The sequence below is a fragment of the Lepidochelys kempii genome, chromosome 4 (genome assembly GCF_965140265.1).
Source record: "Lepidochelys kempii isolate rLepKem1 chromosome 4, rLepKem1.hap2, whole genome shotgun sequence".
Lineage (NCBI taxonomy): Eukaryota > Metazoa > Chordata > Testudines > Cheloniidae > Lepidochelys > Lepidochelys kempii.
In genome coordinates this window covers 58,294,601-58,318,263 of record NC_133259.1, presented here as the reverse complement: position 1 = coordinate 58,318,263, position 23,663 = coordinate 58,294,601, and the positions used below count along the sequence as shown (strand labels likewise).

Here is a 23,663-nt window from a genome sequence, read left to right as displayed (position 1 = left end):
CTTGCTCCAAAGGATGGAGAGCATTTGAAAGAAAAGGTTGCTAGAATTTTGTAACATGGGCAAAATCTGTTTTTTTTTTTTTTTCCTGGCTTTGTTCTCGAAAATGACTGAATAGTTTTGGCTGATTTTTTTTTTTTAAATTAATTATTTTAAAAGAAATCAGCCAGAAGCTGACACTCAGCATGTAAAATTTCAACCTAAATGGTTAAGGTTTGGCAAAGTTGCAAGACTGTTTTCAGTTGCTTATAATAGCAAGCGCTGATGACTTAATACACAGTGTTACCAGCCTCATTTTGAATACTGTTAAATATTTCACTGCTTTCATTTTTGCAGCTATGCTTATTCCAATGCCAAATTGCCCCATGCTTTCCTGTGTGAGGAGTTTATTATCAAAATAAATGAGGAGCTAATGATTGCATTATTTTTCTTATTTAATTAAATATTAATATTTCCGGATGGCCACAGCTCTGAGGGACTTTGCAGCAGAACTTAAATATAGCTTTCCACATGCTACACCAGATTTTGGTTTGTAGACTTAAACTTAAAGGGTCATTAATTTGAATGCCTTTGCTGATCCTCAATTGTGATAGTTCATTTCGTTCTGTGATACTGTTTTGTGAATTAATCAGGACCCAACCGACATTTAGCATCAAGTGAATTTTTCCAATTTTTCTTAAGAAATAGCTTTACATAGATTTGTGATGTTCCCCTCTGGTGTTATCTGGACCGGTGATCTACTAGCCCTCTCCAATCCTTGACTCTGGGAGCCAGCCTTACCCTAATCTGATGTGAGAACCCCAACTCCCAGGCTGTTCATGCACAGCCTCTGGCATGTAAGCTGCTTCCAGCTACTTGCAAGCGAATGACACTTGCCAATATCGCCGATCCCAGACACAACCCTAGGAACCTCCGTCTTGCAGTGTCCAGTTATGCCTGCTGGACGCTGGAAGCTTATATGAGTTCGTCACTTTAACAAAGAAATTGATATGTATCAGGCTTGTTATCCCAAGGGGAGCCTCTGACACACTTAAAACCAAATGCACTGCTTCAGGTAGAATAAACAAACAAATTTATTAACTATAAAGATAGATTTTAAGTGATTATAAGTCAAAGCATAACAAGTCAGACTGGTTACCAAAAGAAAAGAAAATATAAGCACGCAGTCTAAACTCTCAACCCTATTAGACAACTAGATTAAGCAGTTTTTCTCACCCCACTGGATATTGCAGTCCTTTGGCCCAGGTTTAAGGAACAAACCTGTATACTATCTCCTGTGTTGGAGTCTTGTCTTTTTCCTCAGTGTCATGGTTGCTTGCAGCATAGGTGTGGGCAGGAGAAGGGCCCAGTATGTGTCCACTCTGCCTGTTTTATACTCAGTCCGTGTGCTTGCAGAACACAAGTCCAGGCACATGTGGGGGGCATTGCTGAGTCTCTCCAAGCAAGGATGAGCAATTCCCTTGATGGGGCTTCATGGAGGTGAGTCATTGCATTGTAGTTCCCTTGCTGGACAATGGCTGTTGATGGGCCATTTGACACCCTGTCCGGGTGTTGGTTGCTTTCCTTGCTGTTGCCGCTGGGGAGCTAATATCTGGCTGATTCCCCAACTTACAGCATGCTTTAGTGATCACCATACAACACAATTCTCATAACTTCATATGCATTAATGATACACATATTTGGATAGAGACATGACTTTCAGCAGACCATAACCTTTCCCCTGATACCTTAGATGGCATGCTTTATATGTGAGATCACGATTATATGAAAATGAAAACTATGGGGGTTACAATATGCTCCCCCAAGGTATAGAATGTCACAAGATTGTATAGCAGTAATCTAGTTTCAAGGTAGCAAAGGGATGGATCACTATGGCGAGTTCTGCCTCAGAAAGAAAAGGTATGAAACTTCTAGCTAAATGCAGATGATAAATAATCTTAGTTACAGCTGCTACATAGAAATGCAGAAATATCTGATAATCCAACCAGACTCCAAATACCAGAGCTGAGTAACAAATGGCAGGCATATTACCACAACTGAAGGAGCATGTGTCACCTCTGGTATTTCTTGTAGCTATTTTTCTTAACCTACGTCATAACTTCAGTCTAGTCTGGATTAAATCGCAGCCATCTTTCTATCATCCAGAACTATATTTTTGCATGTCAACAGGCAAACCCATCAACTGCACCAAATAGGTCAGTAGAATTGCAGATGCATATTGGAGACATCACAGCTCTTACCTATTTTGTCTTCTACATTTGGGTTTATATACATGCTAAAAAGGAAAGATGTGAGACTAGAACCTTGTGGCACCCTCATGAGAGTGCCCTTGGGGAAGATGACCATTTGCCAAGCATTACACTATGGCATAAAGAGAACTGATCCATTTTGTATAACTCTGCTTGTCTGCCACAACTTGCAATTGTTACTTCCTTGTGATTAGTGGTATCCAAGGTAGCTTTGCCTGAAGAATATGAATGGACACTTGACTTGCAACCATTTTCCAGAAAACCTGCACTGTGTCTTTACCATACTTTGGTCTAAAACTGGATTGAATAATTAAGTCTAAAGACTCCAGGTATTGCCAGACTTGCTTTGATACCATCTTTTCTAATCTTCCCCAAATTAAAACGAACAAAACAAAATGAGAAACATTGCTAATATCAAGTGATCAGCATTTGGTTAAAAAACTCTTGTTTCACCACATGGCATCTACCTTTTTAAAAAAGAGACATTCATAGCTCCCCTCAGTCACAGATCTGATATGTCTCCATTACATTTTACCAACTTGAGAAATATTGGTCCAATTCACATCAGAGCCTGAACCTCCAAGATCTTGTTGAACAATAATGTCTAAAAATCAGTCTTTATTTGTCCAATAATGGTCTAATGAGAAGCCAAAAACAGTCTGAACTGGAGTGATCTTACATGCTGAGTACTGGAAAAGTAGCTTGCAGTGAGAAATACTTAATTCTGCCACTGAATGAAGAGGGTGAAAATTCATTAAGTTGTTGTCCATCCCAAACAGGTCCATCAAGAAAGACTTTTCCTATATCAGCATTCCTCTGGTGGAAACAAAGAATATATTCTTTGCTTCCAGTGCAAATCTTGGATTAATAATTGAGATGGAGGGGCTGATCCTATTGTCAGTTTGGCACTTCCACATCCTACAATCTTCCATCATGTTCCATCTTGCAGCCAGTCCATATGCCAAGATGATTTCAGTGGAAGAAGCCAGGGAAGAAGATGCTTGGGAGTCACTGCACTGATAGTCATGGTTTAAAATTTTTTTGGCAAACCAGCTCATTAATAAGGCTAACATTTTGTCATGGATATTTTTAGTAAAAGTCAGGGGCAGGTCACGGGCAATACAGAAAAATTAATGGAAACCTGTGACCTGTCGCGACTTTTATGAAAAAAATCCATGACAAAATGGGGAGCTCAGCTGTGGGGTCCCCACAACGCCCCGCAGCGGCTAGGCAGCTGCAGAGTCCCCACCAGAGCTCCAGGGGTCTCCCTACCACCCTGCAGCTCCAAGCTGTGGTGGAGGTTGCTGGAGGTCACTGATTCTGTGACTTCTGCGACATCCTTGGCAAAAATTATAGCCTTACCCATTAATAATAGGCTGTGGCCTACGTAATAATCTTCTTCAGAGCCTTGGAAACCAAAATAGTTCCATTAGTCTGAGGGGAGACAATGAAAGTCTTGCGTCCCAACCTCAAAGAGCACAAGGCAGTGGTGTTGACAAGTACTGACTATCCTATTTCCAAACCAAAACCAAGATCCAGGGTGTAATCTGCTGTATACATTGAGTTGGAACCACTTGGGATAACTGCATGATTATCATAGTAGTAGTCATGAAATTCTGAGCAATTGGTCATTCCAGTGAGAAAATCCTCCAGTCCAGTCATAAATAGTAGTAATTTGAGCCACAGTCCAGGAACAAACTCTTGAAAGGGACCAGAGTAACTAGTACAGTTTTCATCTGCCTAACAAATGGACTGTTCTTGTTCTTTGTCAATACCTCTGATCAAGAAGCTCAGACTCATGCCACACAATCTTGTCTTCCTTCCCCTTAGAAATGTGTGCGTGCGCGCGCATGGGAAACATCTACATTTCTGGGTTATCATATTATTAGACTTGTGCAGTGTTGCTTGACTTTCTCTTGCACACCCTAAAACTGACTAAATGAGGAAAACCATCTATGTAATTGCTTAAGTTCCCACAAACCTCACACACAGTGCTCTCTTAGTAAGTCTTCCTTATACCATAGTCTATCAGCCACTTCAATTGCTACACTTTTTAAATCCCGTAGGACTTTAATCTCCTCCCTTTCCAAAAAATCTGAGGACAAACTGAATATAGCCCTTTTTCCCAAATCCTGGTCATTTTGTGTCTTCAGTCCAGGTTGATAGCAATCAAAATACTCAAACACCTTCACAGACACCCTCCTTCTCAAAGACCATGGATTAAAATTTGGCTTCACCATAAAAATGTCAGTTTAAAATACCCCCATGTGACTTGAGTTCTGTCTTTTTGCTTTTGTGACATAAGCCCTTGCTCCTGTTGCTACTGCAGAATCTACAAAAAAGTGAACTAGAGTCTGTTTATTCTTGTTCATAATGAGCAGAAGTATTTGCTAAGGCCTTGACTGTGCTACTGCTTAAGTTGATGCAAGTTACGTCACACAGGGGTGTGAAAAAAACCATCACCCTGAGGAACGTAACTTACATCCACTTAAAACTGTGTCTGTACTGCCCTATGTCAGTGGGAGACACTCTCCTGCTGACATAGCTTCCGTCTCTCATTGAGGTGGAGTAATTACATTGACAGGAGAGCACTCTTCTGTCGATGTAATACATCTTCACCAGATGCGCTAGCTGCTGCTTCAATGCAGTGGTGCCGATTTAGCACAGTAGGGAAGAGGAGCCCTAGGTTTCAATCAGTTAAATCTATACAATGCTATGGAATGCAGTGGGGTTGCACAGATGGGTGTCCTTGAAGGCGTCATATAAAAGCAATGGGGCTGTACAGGTGTTACTGAGGGGCTAATTGGCTTTCAGAATTTTTATTATGGGTAGTGGTGTGCAAATAGGAAAGTCTATTGTGACTTTCATATTTTAGGAGCTACTTCTAGAAATGGTAGCTAAAGAAATAAACATTTTATTTGTAAATTGAGCAAATGTACTTTAATCCAAAATGCCACTAAACCTGCAGAGTAATATTCCCCCTTCCCCAAAACAAAACAAAAACCCCAATTACCTTGTATATGACTCTGAGAATGTTTGGTTCCTTTAAAGATCAAAGGGTTTGGTTCACAACTGACAACTCATTCCTGGGTCATCTTGACAGGAAGTATAAAAAACAGTTTCTCTCTTATACCAGTTACCTCAGACATCTAACTCTTTTCCTTGTGTACTGTTGAGACAAGGTGGTTAGAACATCTTGTCTCACCATTCTTCTCTCACAATCTATCTGGCTCAAAAATATATAGTTGGTATAATTTTGTGTCTGGGGGACTAGGCCCTATTTTTAATAGGTTTCAGTTACCAGAATGCTTCACAGAAGCTTTAAAATGAATTTTGCTCAGTAAGTGAGTATAAGTCAAGTTCTTTGCATCATAGACTGTAAGGGAAATTTTCATCCATTTTCTTCAACTCACAAAAAATTTTCAGCCTAAAAACTGCTTGTTGCCACAAATGAACTGTGACATGTTTAAAGTTCCTAATTGCAACTGTACTTCTGTGTCTAAGGCCTGGTCTACACTACGAGTTTATGTCGGATTTAGCAGCATTAAATCCGAATTAACCCTGCACCCGTCCACACAACGAAGCCATTTTTTTGACATAAAGGGCTCTTAAAACCGATTTCTGTACTCCTCCCCAACAAGGGGATTAGCGCTGAAATCAACATCGCCGTTTCGAATTAGGGTTAGTGTGGACGCAGTTCGAAGGTATTGGCCTCCGGGAGCTATCCCACAGTGCACCATTGTGACCGCTCTGGACAGCACTCTGAACTTGGATGCACTGGCCAGGTGTACAGGAAAAGCCCTGGGAACTTTTGAATCTCATTTCCCGTTTGGCCAGGCGAGCTCATCAGCAGAGGTAACCATGCAGTTCCAGAATCGAAAAAGAGCTCCAGCATGGACCGAACGGGAGGTACTGGATCTGATCGCTGTATGGGGAGAGGAATCCGTGCTATCAGAACTACGTTCCAAAAGACAAAATGCCAGAACATTTCAAAAAATCTCAGTGTCCATGAGGGACAGAGACTACATCAGGGACACATCAAAGTGCCGCGTGAAACTTAAGGAGCTCAGACAAGCGTACCAGAAAACCAAAGAATCAAACGGACGCTCAGGAACAGAGCCCCAGACATGCCGCTTCTATGCTGAGCTGCATGCAATTCTGGGGGGGTCTGCCACCACTACCCCACCCCTGTCCGTGGACTCCGATGATGGGGTACTCTCCACCATGCCTGAGGATTTTGCAGATGGGGAAGATGATGATGAGGAGGACGAGCTTGGGGAGAGCACATAGCACACCGTTCTCCCCGACAGCCAGGATCTTATTATCACCCTGACTGAAATATCCTCCCAACCCAGCTAAGACGGAGAAGGGACCTCTGGTGAGTGTACCTTTTTAAATATAATACATGTTATAAAAGCAAGCATTTTTTAATGATTAAGTAGCCCTGAGGACTTGGGATGCATTCGTGGCCAGTACTGCTACTGGAAAAGTCTGTTAACGTGTCTGGAGATGGAGCGGAAATCCTCCAGTGACATCTCCATGAAGCTCTCCTGGAGGTACTCTAAAAGCCTTTGCAGAAGGTTTCTGGGGAGAGCAGCCTTATTCTGTCCTCCATGGTAGGACACTTTACCACGCCATGCTAGTAGCAAGTAATCTGGTATCATTGCATAACAAAGCCTGGCAGCATATGGTCCCGGTGTTTACTGGCATTCAAGCAACATCTGTTCTTTATCTTTCTGAGTTATCCTCAGGCGAATGATATAATTCATGGTAACCTGGTTGAAATAGGGGAATTTAATTAAGGGGACATTCAGAGGTGGCCATTCCTACTGGGCTGTTTGCCTGTGGCTGAAAATAAATCCTCCCTGCAGTTAGCCGGGGTGGGGAGGCATTGGCGCTGAGCTGTTTGTGTTTGGCTAGCAGGGGATCTTCCCTGATACCAGCCAGGCGGTTTGAGGAGGGGAAAAGTGGTCATCCTAGAGAACTGGATGTGGGGAGGGGGTTAGTTTGGTTTCTGCTGCTGCACGTTAACAGGAAAACCGCAGCACTAAATGTCCAACTCAGTGGGCTTTGGTTGGTATGGGAAAGGAGGAGGCTGCTGTTAGGAAGGTTGCAGAAGCTGAAAGACTATGGTTTACCATGGCCGCCTGCAAGCCAAATTCTGTTGCTCGGCCCTGCATGTGTGATCTCTAACACCAAAGCCGCAGGCACTCAATATAAGATGCAAAATGCGACCTTGTACCAAAATCACATGTGCTATGTAAAGTGAATATTGTTGTTCGCTGTGAAAGAGTATAGACATTGTTCTGTCAAATGTATCTTTTTTAAATACTTCACTCCCTTTTTTTTCCTCCAGCAGCTGCAAATGTTCAAGCCTCCCTCCTCCATCCCAAAGGCTATCTCAGATAAGGCGGCAAAAAAAGCGCACACGTGATGAAATGTTCTCTGAGCTCATGCAGTCGTCCGGCACTAACAGAGCTGTGTGGAGGGACACAATAGCAGAGTACAGGACAGTGGCCGATGAACGTGAGGAGAGTTGGCGGCAGGAAGATCAGAGGAGGCATGAGGCAACGCTGGGGCTACTGCGGGATCAAATGGACATGCTCCGGCGTCTGGTGGAGGTGCATGAACGGCAGCAGGATCACAGACTGCCACTGCAGCCCCTGCTTAACCGTCCTCCCTCCTCCCCAAGTTCCATAGCCTCCTCACCCAGAAGCCCAAGAATGCGGGGGCAGGGGGCGGAGGCTCCGGGCACCCAACCACTCCACCCCAGTGGACAGCCCAAGCAACAGAAGGCTGTCATTCAACAAGTTTTAAAGTGGCCTTTTCCTTCCCTCCTCCCACACCTCACCTGGACTACCTTGTGAGTTATCTCCCTATTTTTATAATCAATTAATAAAGAATACATCATTTTTGAACGATAGTGACTTTATTTCCTTTGCAAGCAAACTGTGATCAAAGGCGGGAGGGCGGGTGGCTTACAGGAAATTTAGAGGCAACCAAGAGGGCGGGTTTTCATCAAGAAGAAGCAAACAGAAGTGTCACACAGTACCCTGGCCAGTCATGAAACTGGTTTTCAAAGTTTCTCTGATGCGCAGCGCTTCCTGCTGTGCTCTTCTAACCGCCCTGGTGTCTGGCTGTGCGTATTCAGCAGCCATGTGGTTTGCATCAACCTCCCACCCCACCATAAATGTCTCCCCCTTACTCTCACAGAGATTGTGGCGCACACAGCAAGCAGTAATAAGAATGGGAATATTGGTTTCGCTGAGGTCTGAGTTAGTCAGTTAACTGCGCTAGCGACCCTTTAAATGTCCAAATGTGCACACTACCACCATTCTGCACTTGCTCAGCCTTTAGTTGAACAGCTCCTTACTACTGTCCAGGGTGCCTGTGTATGGCTTCATGAGGCCAGGCATTAAGGGGTAGGCTGAGTCCCCAAGGATAATTATAGGCATTTCAACATTCCCAACGGTTATTTTCTGGTCTGGGAAGTAAATCCCTTCCTGCAGCTGTTTAAACAGACCAGAGTTCTTGAAGACGAGAGCATCATGAACCTTTCCCGGCCATCCCACTGTGATGTTGGTGAAACGTCCCTTGTAATCCACTAGTGCTTGCAGCACTATTGAAACATACCCCTTGCGGTTTATGTACTGGCTGCCCTGGTGGTCCGGACCCAAGATAGGGATATGCATTCTGTCTATAGCCCCACCACAGTTAGGGAATCCCATTGCAGCAAAGCCATCTAGTATGACCTGAACATTTCCCAGAGTCACTACCTTTGATCGCAGCAGCTCAATGATTGCGTTGGCTACTTGCATCACAGGAACCCCCACGGTAGATTTGCCTACTCCAAATTGATTCCCGACTGACCGGTAGCTGTCTGACGTTGCAAGCTTCCACAGGGCTATTGCCACTCGCTTGTGAACTGTGAGAGCTGCTCTCATCTTGGTATTTTTGCGCTTCAGGGATGGGGAAAGCAAGTCACAAAGTTCCATGAAAGTGCCCTTACGCATGCGAAAGTTTCGGAGCCACTGGGAATCATCACAGACCTGCAACACTATGCAGTCCCACCAGTCTGTGCTTGTTTCCCGGGCCCAGAATCGGCATTCCACGGCATGAACCTGCCCCATTAACACCATGATCTCCAAATTGCAGGGGGAACGTGGTTTTAGAGAAAAGTGTGTTCATGTCCTTATCACTGTGCTTCCGTCGCCTCCTCGCCTGGTTTTTCAGGTGCTGGTTCTGCATAAACTGCACGATAATGCGCGAGGTGTTTACAAGGGTCATAACTGCTGCAGTGAGCTGAATGGGCTCCATGTTTGCTTTGCTATGGTGTCTGCTCCTGCTCGGGCAATCAAGGGAAAAGTGCGCGAAATGATTGTTTGCCGTTGCTGTGACGAAGGGAGGGGCGACCGACAACATGGCTTACAGGGAATTAAAATCAACAAAGGGGGTGGCTTTGCGAGAAACACAATGGCCCCCTCAAGGATAGAACTCGAAACTGGGTTTAGCAGGCCGTTGATTTCATGGAGGGAGGGAGGAGAAAATGAATACAAAACAAATCTGGTCTATTTCTTGTTTGATCCACTTCATCTATCTTTATACATCTTGCTGGCAGCAGACTGTGCAGTATGACCACTAGTCATCATCTCCTGGGTGCTCGGCAGAAGACGGTGCAGTATGACTGCTGGCCTTCGTCTTCTCCTGGCTGCTGATTAAAAGACTAGGACTAGGACTGCCAGTAGGACTGAATCGCCATGCGAGAAAACTTAAAAGGGAAATGATCTGGCTGAGACATTCCCCATGTTTGCCCAGGCGCCCCTGACTTCATCGAGGTCGGTTAAAAGAGCACCCAGGACTACGTCGACGACGGCTACCAGTCATACTACACTGTCTGCTGCCAAAAGGCAATAAGCTGCTGCTGTGTAGCAATGCAGTACCACGTCTGCCAGCACCCAGGCGACATACGGTGACGTTTAGCTGAGCGGGCTCCATGCTTGCCGTGGTATGGCGTCTGCACGGGTAACCCAGGAAAAAAGGCACGAAACGATTGTCTGCCATTGCTTTCACGGAGGAAGGGAGGGAAGAAAGGCCTGACGATATGTACCCAGAACCACCCACGACAATGTTTTAGCCCCATCAGGCAATGGGATTTCTACCCAGAATTCAAATGTGTGGCGGAGACTGCGGGAACTGTGGGATAGCTACCCACTGTGCAACGCTCCGGAAGTCGACGGTTGCCTCGGTACTGTGGACGCACTCCGCCGACTACATGCACTTAGAGCATTTGTGTGGGGGACACACAATCAACTGTATAAAAATGCTTTCTACAAAACCGACTTCTATACATTTGATCTAATTTTGTAGTGTAGACAAGGCCTAATATTAGACGGGGCCGTGTTGTGCAGAAGCTGTCACTTGTGTTGTGGGAGTCCACTGTAAGGACATTTTGTAAACCAGTTGCTATGCTTTCATAATGTTTTCTGTCTTGCAGCTTTTTACATAAAGCTGATCATTGTAATATCTATGATATCTGGTTAAAGATGGTAAACCTCATGTTTTAATTTTTAAATGTTACACATTCTTGGCTTTTCAGATGCTCTTTTTCAATTACACCCCCCTCACGAGAGAGTGGGGAGCAGTACAGAGGCATTGCGGAAGATGAAGGAGCAGAGACCTTTTGGTTGCCAAGGTGCTCTCTAGTCATTCTTCCCTCTTCAGTTTTAAATGGAAGTAATCCAAGTATAGGGTTTAATAATCTCATCCTATTGCAAACTTTTGGGCAGTGAAGAATGCGTTTAGTTTGCTTTTGAAGGATGTGTATTTCCATGTTTAGAGTACAAATCTTTTCTCTTGTACAATACTCAGTACAGAGCATTACCATGGCTTCCTTCATATATACCAAAATGATGGTTGTGGTGTCAAATCTCTGTGTTCCATAAATCTCTGTGTTCCATAGTTTACATAAAGTCTGTCAGCTGTATTTATACTGAAATTCTGGTATTTTATTACCTGCATATAATGTTTCCAAAGAGTTTAAAAAAAGTTATGAACTCACCTGACAAGTGGTTACGTATGCCCAAAAAGGAAGAAATTTTGATAGTAATTATTTTTTTTGGAATTTGCAATACTTTAATTTTAAGTTTTCTAAAGAAGGTGGCTTTGTGGAAAAAATGTGGGAGGCTTGCTTACAAGATAACTGGTGAGTTGTTAGGACAACTGTATGGTTTTGTCACCTTTCTGAACTGAGAGGGAAACCTGGTATATTGCACATCTTTTCTGTACTTATTATCCATTTCCAGTGTAGCCACTGCTGTAATATATCCTCAGACAGAACTTAAATTTCATAGTATGTAAAAATGTGTATGAAGGGGGTTTAAGACTGAGAAAATATGGGAAGGCAGAAATTTTTAATGACCTAAATACTGACTCTCCACTTCCGTAAAGCTAATAAGTAATTAATTCTCCATGCTTCCTCAGTCATTCTTTTCCTCTTTTAAGACAGACAGCTTGTGTCTAATTGGAGCTGGTGGTTTTGAAATGTGGGCTGCTTCCACAAGGGAATGAAGCAAGACCACAAAACTTATTCTGCCTAAGATCACAAGCTGAACTCAAACTTGGTCTCAGAAGTAAGAACAGTGGATTCTTTATGGATTTTAAAGGCCAAAGACAAATATTATTAGTTTTAAATATATGGAAAAATAACAAGGTAGGTATTAAATTGTATTGGATGAAAACGAAGGAGGTAAAAGCAATGCATTTTGAATGATACTCGGAGAGGAAAATAGTTGTGAAATTAATCAGTAGTTATAAATCATTGAGAAATGGCCTCTGTTCTCAGTTCATCGCTCAAGATGGTGTGAAGTTAAAAACAAAACAAGTATCAGAGTAACAGCCATGTTAGTCTGTCTTTGCAAAAAGAAAAGGAGTACTTGTGGCACCTTAGAGACTAACCAATTTATTTGAGCATGAGCTTTCGTGAGCTACAGCTCACTTCATCGGATGCATACTGTGGAAACTGCAGTAGACATTATATACACACAGAGACCATGAAACAATACCCCCTCCCACCCCACTGTCCTGCTGGTAATAGCTTATCTAAAGTGATCATCAAGTTGGGCCATTTCCAGCACAAATCCAGGTTTTCTCACCCTCTGCCCCCTCCCCCACACAAACTCACTCTCCTGCTGGTAATAGCCCATCCAAAGTGACCACTCTCTTCACAATGTGTATGATAATCAATCAAGGTGGGCCATTTCCTGCACAAATCCAGGTTCTCTCACCCCCTCACCCCTCTCCAAAAACTACACACACAAACTCAATCTCCTGCTGGTAATAGCTCATCCAAAGTGACCATTCTCCCTACAATGTGCATGATAATCAAGGTGGGTCATTTCCAGCACAGATCCAGGCTTTCTCACCCCCCCTCCGCCCCCCGGGAAAACACACACACACACACACACAGGGGTGTGTGTGTGTGTGTGTTCGCGGGGGGTGTGTGTGTGTGTGAGAGAGCCTGGATCTTTGCTGGAAATGGCCCACCTTGATTATCATACACATTGTGAAGAGAGTGGTCACTTTGGATGGGCTATTACCCAATATTACCCACTTTGGATGGGCTCATGCTCAAATAAATTGGTTAGTCTCTAAGGTGCCACAAGTACTCCTTTTCTTTTTACAAAACAAGTAGTGAATAACTTCCATGAAATTCATAATGTAAATTTACAGCTATCATCAGACAATCAAGGCTAAGCAGTCTTAAGGATAAATCTTTGAAAAACTGGAGGCAAGAAACTTAAAGGTGTACTGGTAATTATTAAAATGATGCCCTTTTTACTATAAATGAAGTAACAATTATGTAATTAATTTAATGGTTTCAGTCACCTAGGTAAGTGTTTACCTCATAGTTTGGCACACTTATTGAAATCATTTACACTTAACATTTGTCATAGCTATATCTGAAATTAGCCTCTGATGCACTGACATGAGACTTCAGTTGTCTAAGTTTCTTCACAGTAAACATTTTTGCCTGGTACAAATAACTTTAGATCATTAAAATAATAATTTTGGAGATTGTGTACAGGTGCACTCCACCTTTTACATGATGGAATGATTGTGAGCAGAGAGAGGCATTGGCAGTGTTCTATGTTTGTGGGCCTAGGCAAGCACAGACATCGCCTCCAAATTGTATTTGCTGATGAAAATGTTGCTCTATGTACTTTGAGACCTCCCAGCTAATCAGAGAGTATGATGTGAGACTCAGCCAGGTAATTCCCTTACTGCTCTGCCAGAGAGAGGACTGGTGCAAATAGAGAGCCTCTTCAAGGAACAGAATGACAGCAATGGGGAATCCGTAGTGGGAGTCATGCTGTCTGCTCTTCTGAGAAATTTCCATTTCAGAGACAGCAGGGAGAAGGAGCACTACTTGATATCAACCTGTCACAGCTTCCTTCCTTCTAGCCGGGAACAGGGAGGTAAACATACTCCACTGGAAAAACAGACAGATAGACATAGTGGCTGAAATCATTGCCCAAGGATGTTCAAGACATTATTACTGCGAGGAGGCATCACTACCACAGATGCTGCAGCAGGAGGGGAGTACCATCATGTATGCTGACAGGGAGAGCAAAAGGTCCTTTGGCATAGCCTGCAGGGCTTTGGACTTGTCTGTGTTGTCTCTTCACACCTTGAGGAGGAGTGTGCTGCTGCTGCAGCGGACAGGATAGTAGAGGGACACTTACAAGAACGGATGCTGGTACCCACTGAGTCAGATCCTCCTCATTGCATCAGTTGGCTATCACCTACCTCTCCTCCTCACCATCAAGTATGTACTCAGAGTGCCTTTTTAGCACAGCAGCGCCACAGCCTCCAACACGTACACATGTGTCTTCACACGGAAGGTGGAAAGGCTTTCATTCATCTGAATAAATAGACACTGGCTTCCTCAGGAGCTCACCCTGTATGTAATACAGGACACCAGCAGCAGTCTAGTGGAAGACCCTGGAGCTGGGGCTGGATAAGAAGAGGAAGATGACAACAGTGTTTTTTGTGCATTGGGGAGAGAGTTGGGAGGAGTTGTGTGAAGAAATACACCTTTTTACGCCCCTTTAACTTTTTCTTCCAGATAACGTGAGAAGATCTTTTGCTTTTGCTGTCAACATGATACTTAGCTTTAAACATAAGAACGGCCATACTGGCTTAGACCAAATGTCCATCTAGCCCAGTATCCTGTCTTCCGACAGTGGCCAATGCCAAGTGCCCCAGAGGGAATGAACAGAACAGGTAATCATCAGGTGATCCGTTCCTTGTCTCCTATTCCCAGCTTCTGGCAAACAGAGGCTAGGGACACCATCTCTGCCCATCCTGGCTAATAGCCATTGATGGAGCTATCCTCCATGAATTTATCTAGTTCTTTTTTGAACCCTGGTATAATCTTGGCCTTCACAACATCCTCTGGCAAGGAGTTCCTACAGATGGAAATGCACAGAGGCTCTCAAAGGAGAAAGAGATTATTTATTGGTAATTGTTTTTCAGGAGAGATTTTTTGTGAATTCATACCATCAGTCCACCTTCCCACCTAACTCTGAATTCTCCCAAACCACAGAGTTCAGACGTTATAAAGAAGGAACTGAGATGTGTGTGTGATCTCCTTTGTAGTGTAGATTGATAAGATTGCCCTCCTGAGAGATTTCAATTGACATGGCTTTTTAAGGCAGTTCTGCAGATTTATATCAGTCTCCTTGTTCTCTGTTCTGCTATTCAGTGCCACTGCAGTGTCTGGCAGCCAGGAGAAGCAATTTCAGGTCAAGCCCTACTAAGCCCCTGATGCTGTGGGCTGCCGCATGAAGTGAGTTTGGAATGTGTGAGCTGTGTCTGAACTGGACATGCTCAGTGTGAATGAAATTTTCTGAGAATTAAGAAGTCTCTAAGAAGTCTCTACAGTACATGTACAAATGGTGATTTTTATTTTTCCTCCAGAGGCTTATAAATTTGCCGAGTTTGGGTGGACTTTTACAGGGATGGCCAAAGGCACCTCTTTAGCTCCAGGGTGATCCCTTTACCAAACTTCAAGCTCCTGCTCCAGAGCATGGAGGCACTAGAGTTTCTCAATAGAACAATTGTGTGATTTTATCATTGTACAAATGGCTTTGTTTTTGTTTTTGTTGTTTTTGCTTCCCCCTTTCTCTGAACTAGCAGACCTGTTTTTTTTATGCTAAAACTTAAAAGTTCAGCATAAGACAAACGCCCATCATGGCAAATTTCAGCCCAAATGGTCGAAGTTTGGCCAACTTGTAAGCAAATGAAAATAGGGTATTATAATGGAAAATATTGGACATTTTATAGATGTTGATGCCACCACCATATATTGAGCCGTGAAACCAAGGCTGAAATTGTTCAGCTGCACTGAGCAACCTGCCATGCTTAATTAAACAGATGCCTCTTTCTCATTTGCTATGATTAATTTGTTGTAGGGTTAATTGTTAGTGTTTGAATTTTTTGTTCAGGTTTGTACTCAAGTAGTTGATTTGCTTGATTCTTTTTGACTTCTTTTTTCATGCCCGTCTCTGTCCTGAAACTCATTAGACTTGGGAGTTAACCAAGTTGTCCAGTACTGAAGGTTGAATGCCACCAAGAATACTGTGGAGAAATGCTTACATTCATCTGTGAGTAATTTCACCCACAAACACAAATTCAACTACTATCTCTAAGCTGATGACTTACAGAACTCTCGTCTCCAGATCTGTCTCTTTCTGTCCAAACGAAAGTCATCTTCTCATAGATGTCTAGGCATCAGCTCAAGTAAAATATGATTAAAACAGAGCTCTTAATCTTCTGTTTTCACACCCCTTCAGAAAAAAAAAAATCCCCGCTACCTCCTTTCTCAGTCACTGTGAACAACACCACCATCTTTCCTATCACTCATGCTATTAACCTGAGTGTCATCTTCAACTCAGACCTCTCTAGGTTCTCATATCCAGACTGTCCAGGCTTTGTCTACACTGGAACTTCGTCAGCAAAACTGTTGTTGTTCAGGGGAGTTAAAAACACCTTCCCCTCAAACGACAAAAGTTTTACCAATAAAAAGAGCTGATGTGAACAATGCTTTGTCAGCAGAAGAGCGCTCCTGCCGACAAAACTGCTGCCACTCATTGGGAGTAGAAGTTTTTTGTCGTCGGGAGAGCTCTCTCCTGCCAACAAACAGCAGCTACACTGCGTGCCTTTTAGCGGCATGGCTGTAGCGGCACAGCTGCATCGCTAAAAGATGCATAGTGTAGACAAAGCGTTCATCTTGCTGATTCTTTCTGCTTAATGTCTCTAAAAATGGCCTGTCATATTCATCCATACACCTAAAACTCTATTACTGCAAGATTCTTGTTTTGCTACATTTGATAAATGCAATCTTACCCTACTCCTATCCATTTAGAATGCTACTACAAAGATAATTTTCCAAGCACATCATTTTGACCATGTCACTATTCTCTTTGCATCCCTCCACTGGCTACCTCTTCTCTATCACATCAAATATAAACTACTTACCTTTTGTTTTCAAGCCCATTCACAACCTGTCCCCACCCAACCTGTCATCTCTCATTTGCAATTGAGATGTTGACTCCTGCCTCCCATAGTCACATGATGACAGAGAGATGATAGTGGATGACAGCCTCCCTCGTCCACTTGTTAAATTTTCACGTGAGCACCTTTGTGCTTTCCCCATGCTATCCTTTGCTCTTGGGAGGAACTACCCATGAAGATTTGTAAAACTACCTCATTATCCTCCTCCAAATCCTTCGTTAAAACTCTCCTTTTCCATCACGCTTACATAAAACTTAACAAGTGTTAGGCTGCTGGTATGCTGAAACAACAGCCTATCCTGCTGCCCAATGTGGTCACTGTTTCCTTGTATACTACCATCTGTCTGTCTGTATGCACCTGTTTTATACTTACATTGTAAGCTCTTAAGGGCAGGAACCATCTTTTTGTTCTGTATTTTGTACAGTGCCCAACACAGTATATTCCTCCTTCATGACTAGGCCTCCTAGGAGCTATAGGAATACAAATAATAATCATTGATGTTGCTCTTTTTGATATACAAAAGCATTTCTAAGGAGTCATCAGCTTGCAGCTTCTGGAGGCAATGATATCCTATCTTTCTTGTGGTAGTTCTTATAGTTGGGATAAGCTGTGTTTGCCCGCACCCTAATGTTACAAGTTATTCTTCAGCCTCTCTGATATTCTTCATATAATAAAACTTTCTTAATGTATGATTTTACTATCTTCATGTTGAGCCTTGTCCTAAGAACCAGGAAGACAGTTTATTTAAATGCAAATTAGTTAAGGATTGTATAGTTAATGTAGGATTATTTACTGTTTTATGGGTTTTAAAAAATACTCTTATTATTATACAGGCATAATATTAGACTGCCAGAAAGACTGTGAGAAGATTATCTAAAGAAATCTGGTGGGTAACTGTTAGCTTTCTTTGTCTTCTCCTTGTTCATAAAACAGTATGGGGGCTCCCAATACCTGTTTTTTTGGTTAAATGCAAAATATTTTGATGAAGGAGCTCATTTAAAATGTTTTCTACAATCTTACATTTTTGCTCTGTGTCTGTACGTACATGAAGAACACACTAAGTAAGCAGACCATCATTTCACTGCACAAAGTCCTTGTTTTAGTAGTAGTAGTTACTCTTGTCATGGTATGTGCTCTAGGATTTATGCTGATATAGCAGTTAGTTGCAAAGACTTACATAGAATGTAGTTCCATCTCAGAGGCAAGAACTAATGTGATGGGGATTTTATTAGTAGCTATCTGGTTGAATATTAGTACTCTGAAGCTAGTAAATAGATTAGTTTGTGCACAGCTGGGTGTCCCACAACTCTTGAACATAGAAGTTGACCTTGTCACTCCCTATTTGAGAATAACTCCTTTTGGTTTTGAGTGATTTATGTAAGAAGTGCAGAAGACAACTACGTATTTTTCATGGGTGTCCATACATCACGTGTACTTGTGGCTTTTCTGTTAATTGTGGAAGTTTTGTTACAGTTTGGGAAAGGAATAATTTAGTTACCCTTCTGACCAAAATCTAGATGGCATTACATGTGCTGTGACATCATATGTGAGCCCTGTACAGCACCTAGGCAGACAGAATGTCACTAAGATCTACTCATTCAAAACCTCCTATGGGAAACTAGGGAGAAAAATCTTCCCTAAAATTATAATCTGTGAAGGATTCTCACTGAGTTTATGCTGCTTAGCGCAAGACAGGTGAAACGCCACAAGTACTGAAATTTTTGGTCTTTTCTAAAAGTGGTATTTGTGGGTTGGGTCATGAGTACCCCACATTTTGCCCCTTACTGGGGCTCATGAGACAACCAGAACTTTGTTGCCCTCCCTCTGATTAGTTCCTTGCTTATGGCCTGTGAACAAACTCTTGTAGGACCTGTGCCTCTTCAGCTGCTGCTCTTGCTCTTTGTTTTGCCCAGTTCTAGCCTGCTTTGGGTATCCTTTTTTTGGTATGTCCATTTCTGCCTCCAAGTCATGCCTGTTTGCCGCCAAGTTTAATTATATTTTAATTTTCTGTCCCTGCAGCTATTTGGTATTTGAGTTGTGTACTACAGTATAAACACTCTGTTAGCAATAATGTATTTCACAAGATAATTAAGAGAATACAGAATGGTTTGAATTATTTCAGAAAGGTTGGTTTTTGTGATTATTTGCTGTACTTAAGCTTCTGGTAAGAGCCTTCCTTGTTCCTTAGGAGTTAATTTTGATTCCCCCACAAGGATGGCTACCTCCTGGGTGGAGTGCGAATTGGGTCTCCTGTGAAACTTTTGAGAATATTATGTGGTCTTCAGTAATTATTTCCATTCGTCGTTGATGGTCTGCGGATAAAAATTTCTATGTGCCATAATCCAAAGCAGCACAGCCTATTTCTCATCTTTTCTAGTCTCATCTTGTTGGTTTTGAAGGTAATGTGAGGCATAGCCCATACCCATATTGATGGAACTTGCTGAGCAGAAAAGAAAATGTATATCTTAACCTTATAAATTGGATTTGTGCAGAAGTCCTTTCCAATGCAAGATCTCGCCCATGTGTTGTTTATTTTTCAGAATTATGATTCTGCTTTTTCGCTAAGGAAGTTAATAATCTTGTGTCTGAAGGCAGATGCCAATGCAGGATTGCTCAGAGCACAAAATCCTTCTCCTCCTTCTTTTTTGAAATCCATAAAAGGAGCAGCAGCAGCCCAGATTCTGGACTGGTAGAGCACTTAGGCAAAAAAAGAAAAATATATCTGAAAGACCAAAATGACATTTCTGTAGTTTAGTTACTACAGTCAAAATATTTACATATGAGACTGTATTACTTGTGATGATATCTTTAATTGGCATTATTTTGATATATATATATATATATATATAAGAGGGCGGTGAAATAATTTTTTTAAATGTATCTCCTGGAAACGTTTAGGGAGTTATTTCTTCTGAAACTGTGCTGTACTTACTTAAAACAACAAACAACCAAAAAAACCCAGTTCCACCACAACAAAAAGCTAATCTGCAATTGTCAGCCTTCTTCCTTTTAAGTAGTGTTGTGAAGACTGGTTGTATACAAAGACTTTTATTCCTGCCCTGCCCTTTTTCCCCATACAAGCCGGTGCTTTGGTCAATGGGTTGAACATGTGGGTGGATGACGTTAAACAATACTGACATAACATCTTTCATTCAGTCCCAAGGCACTTTACAATTATTTTGCCTTAAGTCCCTTTTAGGGTAGGTTGGTAAATAAAGACTTAAGGTTGGGGTGGGAAGATTAATGGCTAGGAACACAAATTATTGGCAGAGAAGAGGAAGCAATAGGCTGAAATATGGTTTTGAAGCAGTAGAAATGCCAGAGCTGACACTGGGGAAATTGCTGAAAGGAACTGAAGCTGTCTGAAAGACTTCTAGAATGACACTTATTCTTTCTTCCTTTGGTGGGACCATTGGTCCAAATGTTGCTGGACAAATATTGTGAAGTTAGATGCTAACAAATAAGGAAAAAATGTTATTTTTATTTAAGATTTTCAGTATCAAAAGTTGTACCTTACAATTACATTATTACAGCTGAATTTTGCATTTCAGTGTCATACTTTTCTGTTCTCTCTAGTTTAGAAATTAATATAGCCCAGTCACTTTCATTTTTTAGTCAATTTCATTTTCTGTTTTTGTGTGGTATTCAGACAATAGTGTGGTATTTAGTTTGGTAATAAACAGTTTTTACTGAGCTTATAAAGACTTATATAGGTCATAGGTTTGGAAACCTGAAATCTTTGTGGGTCAGATTTGACCCACAATATGGACATGGATAACTACTTAGTACATTTTCTAAATTCCCAGTTTAATAATCCTTGGCACCTTGGAAATCGAATATTGCGTAATGACTTTGTTCTTTTACCTAAAAGGTACTCTGTTCTTTCTCTATCACCATGTCACTTACGGCTTTTGACTTTTTTTTTCATCTGCTTGTGTACCAATATTATTCATGCCATGATTGGTCTAGAACGTACGTAAGTCATGTTTGGAATACAGAAAATGCTCTAATTACATATTTTTAAAGATTCTTTGTAAATAACATATTGGGACTGTAAGTGTTCAAAAATGAAGGGATATTGAGTATTTGCCTTACTTGTAACAAATATAAGGATATTATAAGGTGGCCTCCCTCCAATCCATCAGCGCTTTTCCTCTTGAACTACCCACGTTCCTGGTTTCCTAAGAATGGTCTTGGAGGAAGACCATCTTTGTTTCCTGTTTAAATTCTCTCTGTTGTAGCACTGTGCCAACTTTGCCATAGTTAAGAGTAAGACCAGCTTTCTGTGTAGAGCTTGACTTGTGTAAGTGCTCTAAAATCTGTACCTTTTCTCATATTGCCTTGAATTTTTGTGTTTCTCTTGGAGGTATTGGGTTTAGTCGGAGATCCATATTTAGTCAGAGAGCCATTCAAACTAGGAGTTCCCAAGGTACTGCTCCCTGGAAAAACTAGCTTCTTTTTTTTAAGAGATGGCATGGTTTGCAATTTTTTGTGCACTGATAAAGATCAAAACAGAGCTGAATTCATAGCATCAGAGTCTCAAATGCTTGAGAGTTACTCCAGTAAAGTGCATGCCACTACTGATCCAGTCTGCACCTCACAGAGCTGAAATGAATCTTATTGAACCTATGAATACACATGCACCTCCTTCCTTTGATCACAAGCACACAGGGCTCAGGGAGAGAGGCTCACATACACCCCAAGAGTGCCACAGCCCCCCAGATCTCCTCATATCACAATCACAGCTCTTCAAAGCTGCTCCAACTAATTCCTCCACCATTCAATACAGCTGCACTTAACACAGTGAATGCAGCCAGAGTCCATGCGGTCAATTTCCACTGGCTATTGCCAGCTGCAGGGGGTGCAGAAGTAAGATTGTACCATAAAGTGAATTTATGAAAATAAATAACATGAGGGCTACTTTACTAATGTTTTATATTTAAGTGATTAAAACTTTTAAAAACTTTTATAATTTTTTCTTCCTGAAGACTACACAGAAAGTAGTTTTAAGGCTTATCTACAGGGGAAGTTTCCAGAATAAGAGCATCTGCATGAGGAGATAATTCAGAATAGTTATTTGGCTTTAAAATAATGCCTACCTTACTGTGAATTAACTTCACAGTATAGACAAGACCTTACACAGGTAGCATTTGATACAGCAGGGAAAGAAGACTACTAAATAAAACTACAGTACGATGAGGAAGAGGGAATGAGGATGAACACATATGTAAATATCCCCATATCTACCTGTAACAGGGTCTTACCTGATCTGCAAAAAGAAAAGGAGGACTTGTGGCACCTTAGAGACTAACACATTTATTTGAGCACAAAAGCTTATGCTCAAATAAATGTGTTAGTCTCTAAGGTGCCAGAAGTCCTCCTTTTCTTTCTGCAGATACAGACTAACACGGCTGCTACTCTGTTACCTGATCTGTGTCAGATGCTGCCCTTGCCTCAGTTTCTTCACTCAGATAGACTCATTGTCTCATGTTTGGGTGGTTCTTTGGCTCCTGGCACTAAGATGCATTGATTTTTAGTGACTTTGTCCTCCACCCAAATCTAAAACATCAGTCTCCCTGCTATCAGGGATAAACCAAGTCAAACAGAATAAACTGTTAGCAGCCTTGCACTGGGTTTTCCTCTGTTCTACCTAGGGTTAAGAAAACCCAATGAATTCAAATTACCCACCTCTTTTGGCTAAGAGTGATAGGCTTGTATTCTAAGTATTCATTCCTTTGAGTATAATTCAGGCAGTGAAGATTCTCCCAGCCAACAGTGTGGCAGTGTATTACTTGAATTGGTAAGGAGAATTTTTTTTGTCCCTGTCTTCTCAAGTTTCATAAATCTTTGGGAATAGTGTATTCTGAACAAAGTAATGTGTTCAGCTCTGCGTCTGATAGGAGTGAAGAGAACACCTTAGTACACCTAAGTCAAACAGAGTCTGAACAGTGTGTCTGTGTGTCTCAAAGATTAAGTAGTAAGATGGTCTCAAATTTGGCCTGATCAGCGATTCAGCAGTTCTTGAGATGTGAGAGAGCAAGTTGGCATCCTCTTTTTATGGAAACAGTCTAATCCTTATGATTGCCAGGAAAATCTTGAAAACATAAACTGAATGTAGTAGATGCAGTGACGTGTAGAGCCAGCCTAAATCAATAGGTGTGAATTCCCATTGAGATAAATCAATGAGAATGTACTTTTCTTTAGAAAATTTGCTAATTTAGATGTCCAGTGATTTAGAGCTCATCTAGATTAGGGAAATCTGCATCAGTCCAACTAACTACATGGATGTACTTACATCAGTGCATCACCTTACTGTACACACTACACTGATGGAAAACAGAGATTAAACGGGTGTAATTACCCCAGTGTAAATAAATACGTTTAGATTCTGATGCTGTCATATTTCTGGTAGCTGGGACACTAAACATATATCTGTGCTTTAATTTGGCTTTGCTGATAGGAGTATCTCAACCCCAGTGATGTAAAGCAGACCACCCCTCCATGTGGTGGAGCCCAACAGAGTGCATGTGATCATATTTTGAATATCTGTGTAATTTGCTATGGGTGGCATCTCATTTTTTCTTAAGGCAGTGGAGCTTGAGCGAGCCCCGCTACTTTTTTCTATTTTATTTGTTGGTGGAGAGTTCAGTTTTTGTCTCATATGACCCTCCAGATATTGGCTTATTTATCTGAAGTGTAAACACAGTGTCTGAAGGTGAGTGCCATGTCAAACATGGACCTGAGGATATATCTGCACTGTATAAAAATAAATAAATAAATAAAAAAGAGCTGCAGCAGCGAGTCTCAGAGCCTGGGCAATAGGTTTGGGTTCATGGGAATCAG

The 23,663-nt window shown here is 41.8% G+C and overlaps 1 protein-coding gene across 4 annotated transcripts in view; it reads left to right on the top strand.

Annotated features, from left to right (window-relative positions):
- FBXW7 (F-box and WD repeat domain containing 7) overlaps positions 1-23,663 on the top strand; it is a 283,629-nt gene that overhangs the window by 34,546 nt on the left and 225,420 nt on the right. The window lies entirely within an intron of this gene.